This window comes from Equus przewalskii, chromosome 8 (assembly GCF_037783145.1).
Source record: "Equus przewalskii isolate Varuska chromosome 8, EquPr2, whole genome shotgun sequence".
NCBI classification, from domain to species: domain Eukaryota; kingdom Metazoa; phylum Chordata; class Mammalia; order Perissodactyla; family Equidae; genus Equus; species Equus przewalskii.
This window is the reverse complement of record NC_091838.1, coordinates 82,823,689-82,836,956: the sequence shown is the minus strand read 5'-3', so window position 1 is coordinate 82,836,956 and position 13,268 is coordinate 82,823,689. Positions and strand designations below refer to the sequence as shown.

General features: G+C 65.6%; 1 protein-coding gene across 6 annotated transcripts in view; it reads right to left on the bottom strand.

Annotated features, from left to right (window-relative positions):
* Positions 1–11,221, bottom strand: part of ADGRB1 (adhesion G protein-coupled receptor B1) — an 88,488-nt gene extending 77,267 nt beyond the window's left edge. For 2 of the 6 annotated variants that reach the window (XM_070631178.1, XM_070631179.1), the window contains exon 1: positions 10,612–11,219. The gene's annotated coding sequence lies outside the window, so the exon portion shown is untranslated. Of the gene's footprint in view, positions 1–10,611 lie in introns of all 6 variants that reach the window. The other 4 variants (XM_070631174.1, XM_070631176.1, XM_070631180.1 and 1 more) reach the window with 4 other exon arrangements.
* Positions 11,222–13,268: the final 2,047 nt, after the last annotated feature.

Here is a 13,268-nt window from a genome sequence, read left to right as displayed (position 1 = left end):
CTGAGCACCTGCTGATCCACACGCAGTGTCCTGCACAGCGGACAAGAGGTGGCAGCGAGGGTCAGGAGCAGGACCGCGCCCCAGTGAGAACCACCCCTTAGAGAGGGGCCCTGGCAGCCCACGCAGGACCAGATTGCCCGGGGTGGGGGCAGGGAAGGTGGGAGAGGCATGGCAGGGAAGGAGGCTGGGGGGAGGATGCTCAGGAGACAGAAGAGAGAGGCCCCAGCAGCCAGCTTGGTGGTGGGACGCAGAGGGGACATTTCTGGCCTGGACGCTGAGGAGGTGAGAGGTGCCAGCAGGGAGGGTAGGGTAAAGGACAGGTCAAGGCAAAGCCCAGAGTCCCTTGAGGCAGCCACACCCTCGGGGACCACAGCTCTGGAGTGAGCCTTTGACAGACTCCAGGGGGCAGAAGATGGCCTAGAAATGCCCACCCTTGTGGTTCTCAAACAGGGTTCCTTGGAGTCCTGGGGTTCCACAGAGGGGACCACAAGGGCCACCAGGGAGCCAGGGTGAGGGGGGAGCAGTAGGGCTCACATCACTTCCTGGCCCCCTGGGGTCCTCTAGAATTTGAATCAGTCTACACTCTGGGGACTGGGAGAGGCCTGGGCAGCACAAAACCAGCCCGGCCCTGCCTCCTCCGGCTGGTCACAGGGCAGAGCTGGGCAGGGGGCCCAGGCTGTCAGCGTGGGCAGTTCCTGCAGCTGCTGTGGCCCCTCACCCTCCACCTGCCCCCGCCCCAGCAGACCCACAATCCTTCCCAGCCGAGCACGCCTCCTTCATCCCCATTAACTGCCTGATCCCCTCCAAGGAGGCCTTGGAGAAATGGTTGCGGGGCCCCTCCGAGCCCTCTCCACCCGCACGCTCAGGGAGGCGGAGAGCTGGGCATGCCGGGAACACGTGCGTTGCAGGCCCCAGGTCCCACAGCCGTGGTGGAGGCTGACAAGTCAAGGCCATCCCAGGCCTGGGTGACGGGAGCTGAGATGGGGGAGCAGTGTGCAGGGGAGGCAGACGTGTGTTCACATGTGTGTGTGCGTGTTTGTGCAAGCATGTGTTGGTGTGTGTGTATGTGCATGTCTGTATGTGCATGTGTGTGCACACATGTGTACGCACACATGTAGCACACTTGTACAAGTTTACATGGCAGGAGGTGAGTAGGGCTCAGCCCACGCCTACTGGGATGTGCGGGAGAAAGACCAGAACTGGGAGAGGAGGGCCTGGAGGGACCCATCTCAGGAGAGCCCAGCAGCCAGGCTGGAGCCCAAGGAGCCCACGGCCGGGCCTCAGAGGAAGAGGAAGGCTGGCCCCACGCCAGGCGGACACGGGTGACCGCCAGCAGAACCAGCCACGTCTGCACTGGGCCCCCCAACAGGCCCTTGGCCCCTCCCCTCCCCACACCCAGCGCCCAGGCCTCCACTGGGGGTCAAAACTCTGGGGGCCAAGGGTGAGGGGCTGCAGGAGGGTCACGGCCTCTGGTCCCAGGGCTGAGGGCCCAGTGTGGGTGCGGGTCACTCCCCTCCCTAGGTGCTCATGGTTGAATTATGGGTTTCTCCCAGGGCGACTGTCCCCTTCCCTAAACCACAAGCCGTTGTCTGGCCACGGGTTTCCCTTTTCCCAGCCTGGTCACTGCTGCTTCACCGTCCACTGCCCGCCTTGGGCTCCCAAGGACCGTGACCAATCGGCAGCCAAGCCCCTCGGTCCCTGCCCCACCCATTACCTTCTCAGGGCCACGCTGCCCTCACTTCCAGGAGGCTCTGCTGGTGTCCAGCCCCATCCCTGAAGCTAGCTCCCAGCCCGTTCCTGCCTCACGGCCCCCTAGAGCCTACAGGTGGCCTTGGGGAGAGGGGTGGGGCAGCACTGCAGGTGTCTGAGAGGGGCAACAGGTGGAGGCCATGGGGGTGGGAGGGGAGCCCTGAGAGAGCTGGCAAGACCAGGCGAGAAAAAAGAGTGACAATGACCATGGCTCACTGAGCACTGACCATGCGCCAGGAACCCCAGGTCTAAGACCTGACAGGATCCCCACGAGGTGGAGCAATACCCACCCCATATCGCAGCCTGCAGGGTCCCCGTCAACTGAGAGACGCTGCACCCTCCCTCCCACCACCGTCCCAGACGTATCCACGCACGTGAGAACCATCCATGGCCCCTGCCTCGCAACCAGAACCCTGGGTGCCTCGGTTTCCCCGTCGTACAATAAGGGCTTGAGGTGGACACTGCCCCTCGGGCTCTACGATTCTCCAGCCTCACCTCCGTCTGTCCCGCCCTCCTCTCCAGGCTCAGCCCCCTCCCCCACCCAGCCCAGTGCACAGGCACAGACTGCGCCCAGCCCCGGCCTCCGCACCCCTCCCCACCCACCCCAGGCCGCCAATGGCATCCCCAGACACCAGCCACAAAAGGCACTCTGTTGTCCTGCCGGCCCTCTGAACAGTGCCCGCCTGTGTGCCCTGGGAAAAGGCTGCTCTGGGGGAGGGGGGTGGGCCCTGCGGCCCCGAGGGCGGCCCAGGGGCTCACGGGCCGGCAGGGGCTAGGCCAGCAAGCAGGAGAGGCCTCCCAGGGGTGCCCGACCACCCCTGTCCAGGGCAGCCTGCCCTCCCGACTCGGGATGCCCTGCAGGCCCCTGCAGATCCCTCCGGGGCTGTGGCATGTCGGGCAGTCCCATCACTCAGAGGCAGAGGCAGCTCGGGCCGGAGCTCCTGACGTAGACCCAGGACCACCCGTCTGAGTGGTCGCGGGGGCTCGGGGCCACGAACCCAGGCAAGCCCCCATCCATGAGCACAGAACCAGGTGGGGCACTAGGAGAGGCTGCCTCCTACCCACAGCCACCATCGGTCCCCACCCCCAGCCCTTGCCACCGGGTCCCCAAAGCCCCCCAGATGACCTGCCCTAAAGAGGCCCCTGGCCATACTCCACTCACGGGGGCGGAGGGAGTAGGGGACACAAGGCAGACCAGTGAAGTGTCCACACCGGGCCGGGAGGGGGTGCCCAGACAGGGCTGGGTTGCCAGCAGGGCTGGGTCCCGGGAGAGGCCCACCATACCCACCATGCCTGCCAGGCCAGGCCCCCTGGGAGGCCTGGGCATAGGGGCCACGGGGGAACCTGACCAGAAGGCAAGCAGAGCTGCCCAGGAGCAGAGGAGACCCCCGAAGGTCACTGCTGGGGCTGAGGGAGGGGCCTTGTCCTGTGCTGGCTCTGCTCCTGGGCACCCTGTACAGGTACAGAGGCTCATCTGCTCCCCTTGGCCATGGAGTGCAGGGTGATCACGACCTCCATTTCACAAAGGAGGGGAAGGGACCCCCAGGAAACCCCGGACAGACAGTCACCCCTCCCCCTCAAGGCCCCAGGGTCAGGGGCCAGCTCTGTGATGGCCCTCGTCACACCTCTTCTTGACCAGGATCCTGTCACCCCAGACCACCTGCAGGCCTTGAAGATACTCGGCAGCACCCTCAAGTGGGCAGGGCTTCACTCGCGCCACGCCCCTCCTGGGCACCCACCTACCCTCAGGACACGGGTAGGCGGCTGCCCCGGGAAGCCTCATGTGAGCCTGCTAAGGCCTCCCAGGAGAGGGCGTGCCCTTTCCTCTGCGTCCCGCAACCCGAAGCTTGCACATGTGCATGCAGAGAATGCACGCACGTGCACACAGGAACGTGCACACATTTTGCAAATGTGTGAAAACGTTGTGTATCCACACAGACCTGCTCTCCAGGAGAGTTCCCAGTGGAGACAGCGACAGCATCTGTCCCATGGGTTGGGCCTCCCTGCACGGGCAGGGGACTCTCACAGGGAGGGGGTGCTCCTGGAATTCTTGTGGGACACATGTCCTTGTTCTCTCCTCTCTGCGTCCCCCTGCTCGGTCCCCAGAGAGCCCTGCATCCCGAGACGGGAGCTCAGCTGCCACGTCTAGCTGCTGGCCTACGAGTGATGCCCCCATCCACACCCCACGCCAGGGTCTCTGTTCCTGAGTTCCCTGGGGTGGGGAGGGCTCGTCCAAGGTCACCTGTCAAAGGTCACAAAACAGGGAAAGGGGACAGTGGCAAGATTGGAAGCAGTGGTCAGGAAGGACATCACGGCATGCCTAGGCCCCAGGACGGCCCTGGGCAGAAGGTGCCGAGGTCCCAGGCGGCCCGGCCAGGTGGGGATGGCAGAGCTCCTGACAGCACATGCCTTCACAGTCCGCGGAGGCGGCAGAGGAGACCCGTGCTCAGCCTGGACGTGCTCCGTGGGAACCAGTCTCCTGGCTCCCGATGCCCCCCATCCACCGCACAAGCAGCTGCAGCAGGACCCACCGTCCCAAGAAGGAGGCAGGGCAGCCTCCTGTCCCCGGGGTTCAGAGGAACCGAGTCTCCTCGAGCTGGAGGCTGCACCCTGGGAGCATGACCTGGGGCTTCCCTGATGCCCATGGGGCACCCTCTCCCCTGACTGGGACAACCCAGGAGAAGGGGGTTGACAGAGAGGGTTTGGAGCCAGGTCTCAGGGCCACAAGCAGCTGCACCCCTGATCACTGGGCTGGGCTGGGTGGAGACCAGCATCCCAGGCCGAGCTCGTGCAGGGGGCCAACCCAGCAACCAGAAACAGGACCATGGGGCCCTCGGCTGGGACAGCCAGGCACTCAGGTACGTGTGTGTGGGGGGACACATGCATGTGTGTGTGCATGCGGTGTATGAGTGAGTGTGCATGGAGGTGTGAGTGTGAGGGAGCGTGTGCATAGGCAGTATGTGAGTTGCAGTGTGCACATGTGTGAGTGCAAGCGTGTGCGAGTGTGCACATGTGAGTGTGCACAAGTGGATGTGGGTGTGTGTGAGCACATGTGTACTGTGTGCATAGGTGTGCTGTTGTCAACAGGAAGACTTCCTGGCAGTGCCCCCTGTGAGGGGGCCCAGGGACAGGTCAGGGCTGGTGAGGTGGAAGCGGCAGGCACTCTCTCTGGGCCACTGGCTTCTGCTCCCATCCATGCAGGTTCTGAAGTCATGGTCACAAGCGCTCCTCAGGGGACAAGATGTCACCCCCGAGGTGGAATCTGGTCCTCCCCCAGAATTGCCCTCCACAGCCCCGGCCACTGCAGGTACACAGCACTCTACAGCTCACGGCCCGGCCCCCTCGGGCGCAGGACGGTCCACCACCCTTGCGTCACGAGTCTCAGAGAAGTGGCTAGTCCAAAGTCACCACACCAACAGGAGGGAGGTTCAGGCTGGCCTGGGGCCTGGGAAGAGTGAGCCATGAGGGACGGGGGTGGGGCCTGGGGCTTTGGGAACGAGCTCCATCCGCATCCAGGTAGGGGTCAGTGACCTGGCCTGGCCACCCTGGACAGAGCTCCAAGGCCCTGCTCACCAGCACCTCACACTCGCCAGCACCAGTCACTCCTCTGCCTCTTCTCTCAGCTCAGGGACCCCTCAGCCCACATCGCAGCCAGAAGCCAGCACCCCCAAAGCCAGCCACAGCTGCGAGGGGACGGGGACAGCCTGGTGCTCATCTCACTGCCCACCGCAGCCTCTGAGCCCCCCAGAAACTGCCTGGGCTGGGGACCGACTCTGGACACCTGCCCTAGAGGCCTCTCCTGGGCTCTGGCGGCACTGGGGCCAGGATCCCACAGTCACACAGCAGGGCCCAGTGGGCCGCAGGGACCCCATCTGCACCCCCTCAGGTGAGCCCTCGAGGACACCCACAGACTTGAATGGGCAGGAAGACAGGTGGCAGGATCAGCACAAAGATAATGGAGGTGCCAAAGGTGAGGGTGAGGGTGCCAGGGGGGCAATAGGTGAGATAGAGTGGGGGACGATGGAGAGGTGGGGGCAGTGGGAGAGTAGGGTGGGGTGTGGGGGAGGGGTGTGGGTGGTGAGCTAGGTGCCCATGGCATACACAGACCACTTCTATTTGTCTAAACCATTCACAGGACAGACACACAGTTGTGCTTGCGGAGGCACAGAACATTCTGGAAGGGCAGGGCTACGCAGGCGGCAGGACTGGGCTCCAGGGTGGGAAGGAGACCCTTTTGCACTCGTTCTGTGGTTCTGATACCATCGCTTGTCACTTTTTCAGCTAATAGGAATGAGTTAATATGAAAGTGGGGGGCAGAGCAGAACATAAGGAGCCCCCTTAACGTGTTTTGTACTTGTCCCCTGAGCTCCAGTCCCCACCTTATGCTGGGAGGCGGGGGACCGTTGTCCCCACCACACAGCTGAGATGGTGACACAGGGGAGGGCTCCCGGGGGTCTCAGGCAGGAGACCTGAGCCAGGGTCTGTATCCAGCTGCGCCTTCGGGGTCAGGGTCTCGCTGCCAAGGCTGCCCTGTGGGGGGGGGGCTTGCGCCCGTGACCTGAAGCTGTACCGTCACCTGTGGCTGGTCCCCGGCTCGGGGATCAGCGTTCCCACTGCAGCTCTCCCCTCTCAGGCCTGCTCTTCCAGCGACTGTAAGAGGGCGGGAAGAGGGGCTCTCCTGGTGCCCCGCCAGCCCCAGTGAACACTCAGCGGGCCCAGGTTCTGGGGCAGGAGCCCCGGGCGCTCCTTTTCTTTCTGGGACACGCGTGCTGCACGGCGCGTCTGTGTGTGTTGCATGCTGCTTAGCGGTCTGGAATGGGTGAGGGTGTTGGCCGCCCTGTTGTGATGAAGGACATGTGGAGTGTGGCACAGGTGTGGGCGCGGGTGGCCCCAGGCACCGCATGGGCGTTCTGCCTCCTGTACCTTGCTGCCTGCGGGGCGCCCCCATCTCTTCAGCATGTTCGTCAGGCCAAGTCACTACCCTGGTTAGGACCTTGCCTTGGCTCTGTTCTGCTCAGGGGACACAGCCCGAGGCCTCCAGGGCTCTGAGGTCTGGCCCTGCCCCTCTGAAGCCCTCCTCTCCAGCTCCAGTCCACCCCTCACACCTACCCTGACCTGCCACTGCGCCTTTGCATGGCTGCTCCCTCCACCGAGAACCCTGGAAGCCCTTCAGCATCACCTGCCCACCCCTTCTCTGGGTCGCACTCTAGCTGCCACTTCCTTGTGGAAGCCTCTTGGGGGAGCCCCACCTCCGGGCTCCTGCAGACAGTGGCTTTCCACCTCCCAAAGCCGATTCACCGAGCTCGTCAGGGACTCTTTCCTCCAATATTCCCACCCGTCCTCCCCCTGGGAGCCACACTCTCTGCCTCACCCTTACTGCCCCTCAGTGCAGGGGTGTGGACACCCACATGTTTAGTATGTGTGTGCATGCGGGTTTTGCACAAGGTATCCGGGTCGTGTGTGTTTACCCAGAACTCACAGCTCTGCCCCATGGCGTAGCTGCAACCAGGGAGTTCCAGAGGACAATGGGGGACTGTGGGTTTGCTGGCATGGAGGAGGTTAACAAAACCTCCCAGGTTTGGGGTCTGGATGGGGGGAGGTTAGAGCTTTACTCCCAAGGGTCCGCCTCTTGCACACGGCGCGGACATAGGACCTGTCCACAGTAAAACGTGGTTCGACTACGTACTCCATCCGAGGTGCATATTCACACCAGACATGCACCGCGTCATGCACACACATGTGGCACTTTACATGACTGCACACACACGCCGACAGCTTGCCGGCCGCATAGGCACGTACATGCGTGGCACCCATGTACACATGCACACCAACAAGCTCGCTCACGCCTGTGCAGGGCACGGGGGCACGGGGGCCAGGCGAGTTCGCGGAGAAACGGTGGCGGGGGCTCGGGCTGAGAGTCCAGCCCGGGGCCCGGGCGGGGGAGCGGAGGGACCCGGGAGCGGGCGGCGGCGGCCGGGGCTGCCCAGGGTGGGCGGGCGCCGCGGGCCGCGGAGGAGACGTAAGGGGCGGGCAGGGCGGCGGGCGGGCGCGGGCGCCCTCTCCCGGCCGCCCGAGGCAGCGCGCCGCCCTCCGCCCTCCGCCACCGCAGCCCCGCGCGTCGCCCGGGCCCCGAACCGGAGGCGTCCCCAGGGGGCGGGCTAGGGGCTCCAGGACCCGCTCCGGGAGGCGAGGCCCGGCCGGGCGGGCCGACCAGGGGGCGAGGGCGCCAGCGGAGGCTACCCGCGCCCCGGCCGCTCGTCCGGCTCTGCCCGGCCGCCTCCTGCCCGGCCCCGCGGCGTGTGTCCGCGGGCGCTTGGCTGCCTCGGGAGCTGGCTGGCCCGGACGCCGCAGACCCAGCACGCTGCGGGCCCGGCACGCTGGATCTCGGGACGAGCGCGGAGGGACTGAGCCGGAAGGGCTCCGAGAGCACAACCCGCGCCCCCATTTCACGGATGCGCCCACCGAGGCCCGCGAGGGGCCGGAGCCTGCGGTCGAGGAAGGGCTCCGCAACTTGGCTGCGTCTTCTCCAGCCTGGGGTCCGGGGGAGTGCGGCGTGATGCCGAGGGCGGCGAATCGTCTTCTTCGCCCCCGCGCGGGAGCGCGGCGGGGACAGGCGCCCTTCTCCAGGATCGGAGGCGGCAAACTCCCCGCTCCAGGCCCCGCGCCGCGCGCCGCCCGGGCGCATTCCCGCCGGCCTCGGGCTCGGTCCCCCGCCGCCCGGGCTCCGGGCCTCCCAGGCCGGCCCCTCGTCCCCCAGATCGAGGCGCAACAAGTCTGAAAGCAGCGAGAGGAGCAGCGAGCGAGCCGGGAGGGAGGGCGCCGGGCCGGGCGCGGGGCGCTCCGGGATCCCTGAACGCGCGCAACGTCCGCCTCCGGGGACCGGGCGCAGGCGGCGGGCGCTCGGGGCTGATTCGGCGGGCGGCCCACACCCCCTCCCAAGGCTCCGACTCTGCGCGGGCGGGGGCGCGCCCAGGAGCCCCCGCCCCCTCCTTCGGCTGCTTGACCTTGCTCGGGTACTCAAAGCCGGAGCCGGCGGCACCCGGGCGTCCGGGAGCAGAGTTTCGCTGCCGCCTGCGGTTGGGGAAGCAGCGGTTCCCTCCCTCGACCTCCCTCGCTGCCCGTCGGCTGCGAGGGTCGCAGAGAAATGCAAGGCTTCAGGGTTCTAGGAGACGCTATGGCCGAGTCCTCAGACCCCAAACACCATATACCACCTCCCGGATATGAAAAGGGATCCCAGCCTGCCATTTCCCCCAGGTCCCGCTCTGCGCGGCCGCAGCTCGGCCCCCGCCGCGGCTCTCGCTCGGAGGGGGAGTGTATTAGTGTTTGTGGGGGAGGGCACCAAGGGTCTCCATGGGTCCCCAGGGTCGGGCGGGAGAGCAGACCTCCCAGCCCCCTCCCAACATGTACGCCAGGCGGATCCTCTAGAGCGGGGGTGCGCGCCCCTGCCCACCCACAGCCTTCACGCCTTTCAACTCCCCGGGAGTTGCCGCTAAGGAATCGTCGCCCCAGACTCGGGGGAATGGAACGTGATGGGGCAGGCGCGGAGGGAAAGGGTGCTGAGGTGGTGGCGGGGAGGCATTAGGGCTCGTCCGGTTCCAGCCTGGATCCTTGCGCTCCAAGAAACTCGGAAGCCCAACATAAAAGTGGGAAGGGTAAGATGCCCGGCGAGCCGGGGTCTGGGTGCCCGGCTGGGCGCTCTCTCTGGGCTGCCTGGGAAGTGACCCAGCCTGAGCCACCGCGGCCCGGCGGAGGGGCCCGGGCTCCGAGCTGCAGCTTGTGACGAGCCCTCCCGGCCACCTCGCTACGCGGCGATTCTCGGCTCCGTTGCCCCCTCCGGAGGCAGGCCCGAGGCGCGCTCTGCCTTGCCCAGGGGGCTGCGGCGACCAGCGGGAGAGGACGCCGGGCCGGGCTCGGAGCCCCCAGCCTCCCCAGGAGGGGGCGGGGGCCATGCTCATTCCTCGAGGCAGCTCCGCGCGGCTGCAAGCGAGCGCGGTGGCCGGGGAGGGCCGGCGGCCTCTGCCCGCTGGGCATGCGGACCAAGGAGTGCCTGGCGGCTGGCCTCGCTGTTACGCCGTGCTGACCCAAAGTTCGGAGCGGCTTATCGGCGGGGCCTGTCCGACCGAGAGAAAAGAAGACGCGAACGGAACGAGCCAGGGCGTGTGTGTGTGTGGAGGGGGTGCGATGGGGAAGAGAACCTCCGGGGAGTGTCCACCGCCAGCGCTGGGTCTATGGGTGAGAGCTGCGAGGGGGAGCCTGGGGTCTTCTGGTGCCCACCCCGGGGCTCCGTGCGGGGGAGGACAGCCCCGGCCCCTACAATGTCTGTAGGGGCTCTGGGTGTGATTAGAGGAAGGGGGATACACTGGGGTGTCTCTCCTGAGCCTACCTGGGTCTATGTGTGGCTATGGGGGTCACATCTGGGGCTCTCCAAGACCCTTGCTAGCGTCTGTATGTATTAGAGACCCAAGGGGAACGCCTTCCCTAGCCCACCCTGGGTCTGCATATGATAAGGAGAGGGTGCCATCCCCAGCCCAGCCTGCCAGCCTGGCCAGGCTGAGTGTGTGTGTAGTGGGGGGAGGCGAGCAGCGCCGAGGAGCCTCTCCCACGTCCAGGGTCGCCCCCTCCTCAACCCGCCCGGTGCGGGCGCGCGGAGACCTGCCAGATTCCGTCGTCGCCGCCGGAGGAGGCAGGGGGCTGAGGGCGGGGGGGTCCAAACTCCCAGGCTCCGAGCGCAAACCTCGGAGCTGCGAAGCCCCAAACGGCGAAGTTAGGAAGTCCGGGCGCCCGCCCCTCCCCCGGCCCCCTCCCACCCTGGCTGCGCCCCCTCTCGCCGCGCCCCCAGCCCCCAACCGGAGCCTTCCTTACCTTCCCAGGCAGCAGCGGCCCCGCCGGCGAAGACTTGATCCGGCGAGTTGCAAATCCCCCGGAGCGCCCCGCGTCGCCGGCGGCCGAGCCGGGCGCCCGACCGGAGGGGGGGTTCCTCGCGCCGCCGCCGCCCCCGGCCCGCTCCAGGCCTAGCCGGACGCCCCCTGGAGCGCGCGGCCGGCGCACGCAGGTCCCCTCCCCTCCCCCAGCCTGCCGGAGCCCCCCGGGCGCCGCGGAGGTCCGGATGCCCGGGCTGCGGGCGATGCGGGGCGCGCGGGCCCGGGCCCGGCCAGGACGCGGCGCGGCCGCCTGTGCTCCCGGCTCGCCGGCTCCGCGCTCCTCCGCCGGGGCCGCCGCCAACGCCGCGCCCGCCGCCGCCTGCGCCCGCCGCTCCCTCTCCGGCCGCCGCCGCTCCGCTCCTCTCGCCTGCCCCGCTCTTCTCGCCTTTTTTCCCCTTCCTGAGGGGGGGGGGGCGAGCTGAGCCGAGCCGGGGGCGGGGCGGCGCGGGGAGGAGGAGGAGGAGGCCGAGGACGGGAGAAAGAGGAGGAGAGAGGCGAGCTGCTTCCCCCACCGGGCTGCCGGCGCTCCCCAATCTCTCGCTCTCTGAAACTGGATCCCGAATCGGGAGCCAGGGACTGCATTACGGATTACATCAGGCTTTATAGAGCTTCCAGATCACACATTAGAGGGGAGCGCGAGCGGGGGGCGGGGTGTGGGGGAGGGGAGCGAGATGGGGGCCGGATAAAATGCACACACGCGCGCACACCGAGGAAAGCCCAGCTCTTGCCCCATGCAGTAGGAAAGCCAAGAGTTGGGTCTCTGCTCTCTGCCTCTTCCAGGAGCCAGGAGCCGAGGAGTGGTTGCCGGCTGGCTGGCTGGACGATGGATGGGTGGATGGATGGGTGGGTGGATGAATGGATGGATGGATGGATGGACAGACGGCAGATGGATGAAGAGAAGGAAGTTCTAGGGGGTTGTGCACAGACAATATAGGTGCATGGGAGGATGGGATGGGTGGAAGGATGCAGGAGGGGCTCCAGGGGATGAATGGATGGACAGATGCCTGGGAAGATGGGTGGGATGTCCGATGGAAAGGGGGAGGGTAGGTGGGTGGATGGGTGGATGGGTGGATGGATGGAGGAAAGAGGCCGGTGAGGATGGACAGGATAGATGGGTGCGTAAATGGGTGGTTGGCATATGAGCGGAGGGCTGAAGAGATGGGTGGGCCGTGTGGATGGATGACCTGGGGCTACGTGACTGAGAGTGCTGGGCAGGTTGGATGGAAGGTGGAATGAGTGATGGGCAGGAGACAGAGTCAGAGGCACGGATCTGGGCCCCATCCAAGAGGATCAGAGGTTGGGGGTGCAGGAGGGCCAACTTGAACGCCCAGGTTGCATTTGTCCAGTCTTTCCTCAGGGCGTCTCCTGTTCTGAGAGATGCAGAGAGAGGGGCTTAGAAGAAGAGCTGAAAGGCGGGGGGGTCTGAAAGTGAGGTCTAGCCCTCATTGACTCTCTGTGGCTGTCCTCACTCATTCCCTCCCCATTCTCATCCTCTGTCCTTCTTCCTTTGACTTGGTGACAGTGCAGACATCCCATTCCCATACTGGGATCTTGTTTTCCGTAGGCTGATGGAGATGGCCCCTCAGCAGCTTCACCTCCCAAATTCAAGTGTCCCTAGTCCCTCTTCTAAGACCTTTGGCCAGATACTCGTAGAGGGCCTCTCTAGAATGAAATCCAGAATCTTGGAGGAATGACCTCGGGGAAATTACTTCAGGATCCTTCTCTACTAGGATGCTTCTGCCTCCCAGCCCCTTGCTCCTTTTTCGCAACTTGTGGTCCACTCTGAATGCAAGATCCTCTTTGGCTCTGCCTGAATGTCCAATACTTTATACACTTATCATCTTAGCAGTCCACTAATGCCTTTGCTGCCCAACCTAACATCTGGTCCAGTTGTCTGCTTTTCTCAGCACGCTCAGCAGGAGGTTTCATCAGAGAGTCATCACTGTCACCATCAAACATTAATTTGCAATCATTGTCACTATCCTTAATCTGAATGTCAGCTTCTACCCCTATACTGTTCTTTCACTGACCATCACCATAACCCACAGCCAGTGCCACTACATCACCATCACGGTCAACACTATCACGGGTCACTGTCAGCACCCGCCTGCCTCCCTCCCCCCAGCACCACTCTCCCCGGGGGCAGGGGAAGGGCAACTCAAGGCAGCCTTATTCCCTCCTTCCTCTGGAGAAAGGGCCTTCTTCCCTAAGTCTTTGAACTGGGGGAGGAGATGGAGGTGGCGGCACCGGGGCTGCACCTGCCCACCCTTCCTCTGCCCAGGTCCTCTGCAGCTGTCCTTGCTTGAGTCCCCTCGCTGCACTAGCAGCCTGTGGCCACCAGGGGGCCTCTGATGTTAGGCAGCGAGGCGGCACCAAGGGTGCGGGCAGCTCTGAGTCAGGATTTCAGCTGCTGCTCTGCCACCAGCCCATCTCCCTGCGGGTGGGGGAGGGTAGCAGCCTTCCCCGCCCCTCTGCTCAGGGCCCTGGCCTGGGGTTCCCGGGGAAGGCTGGGGCCCCTCCAACCAGGCCACCCCGGGGGAGGTGGTGTCCCCTCAGACTGGGGCTTTTCCGCAGGGCCCTGCCTTCCCCCTCCCTGCA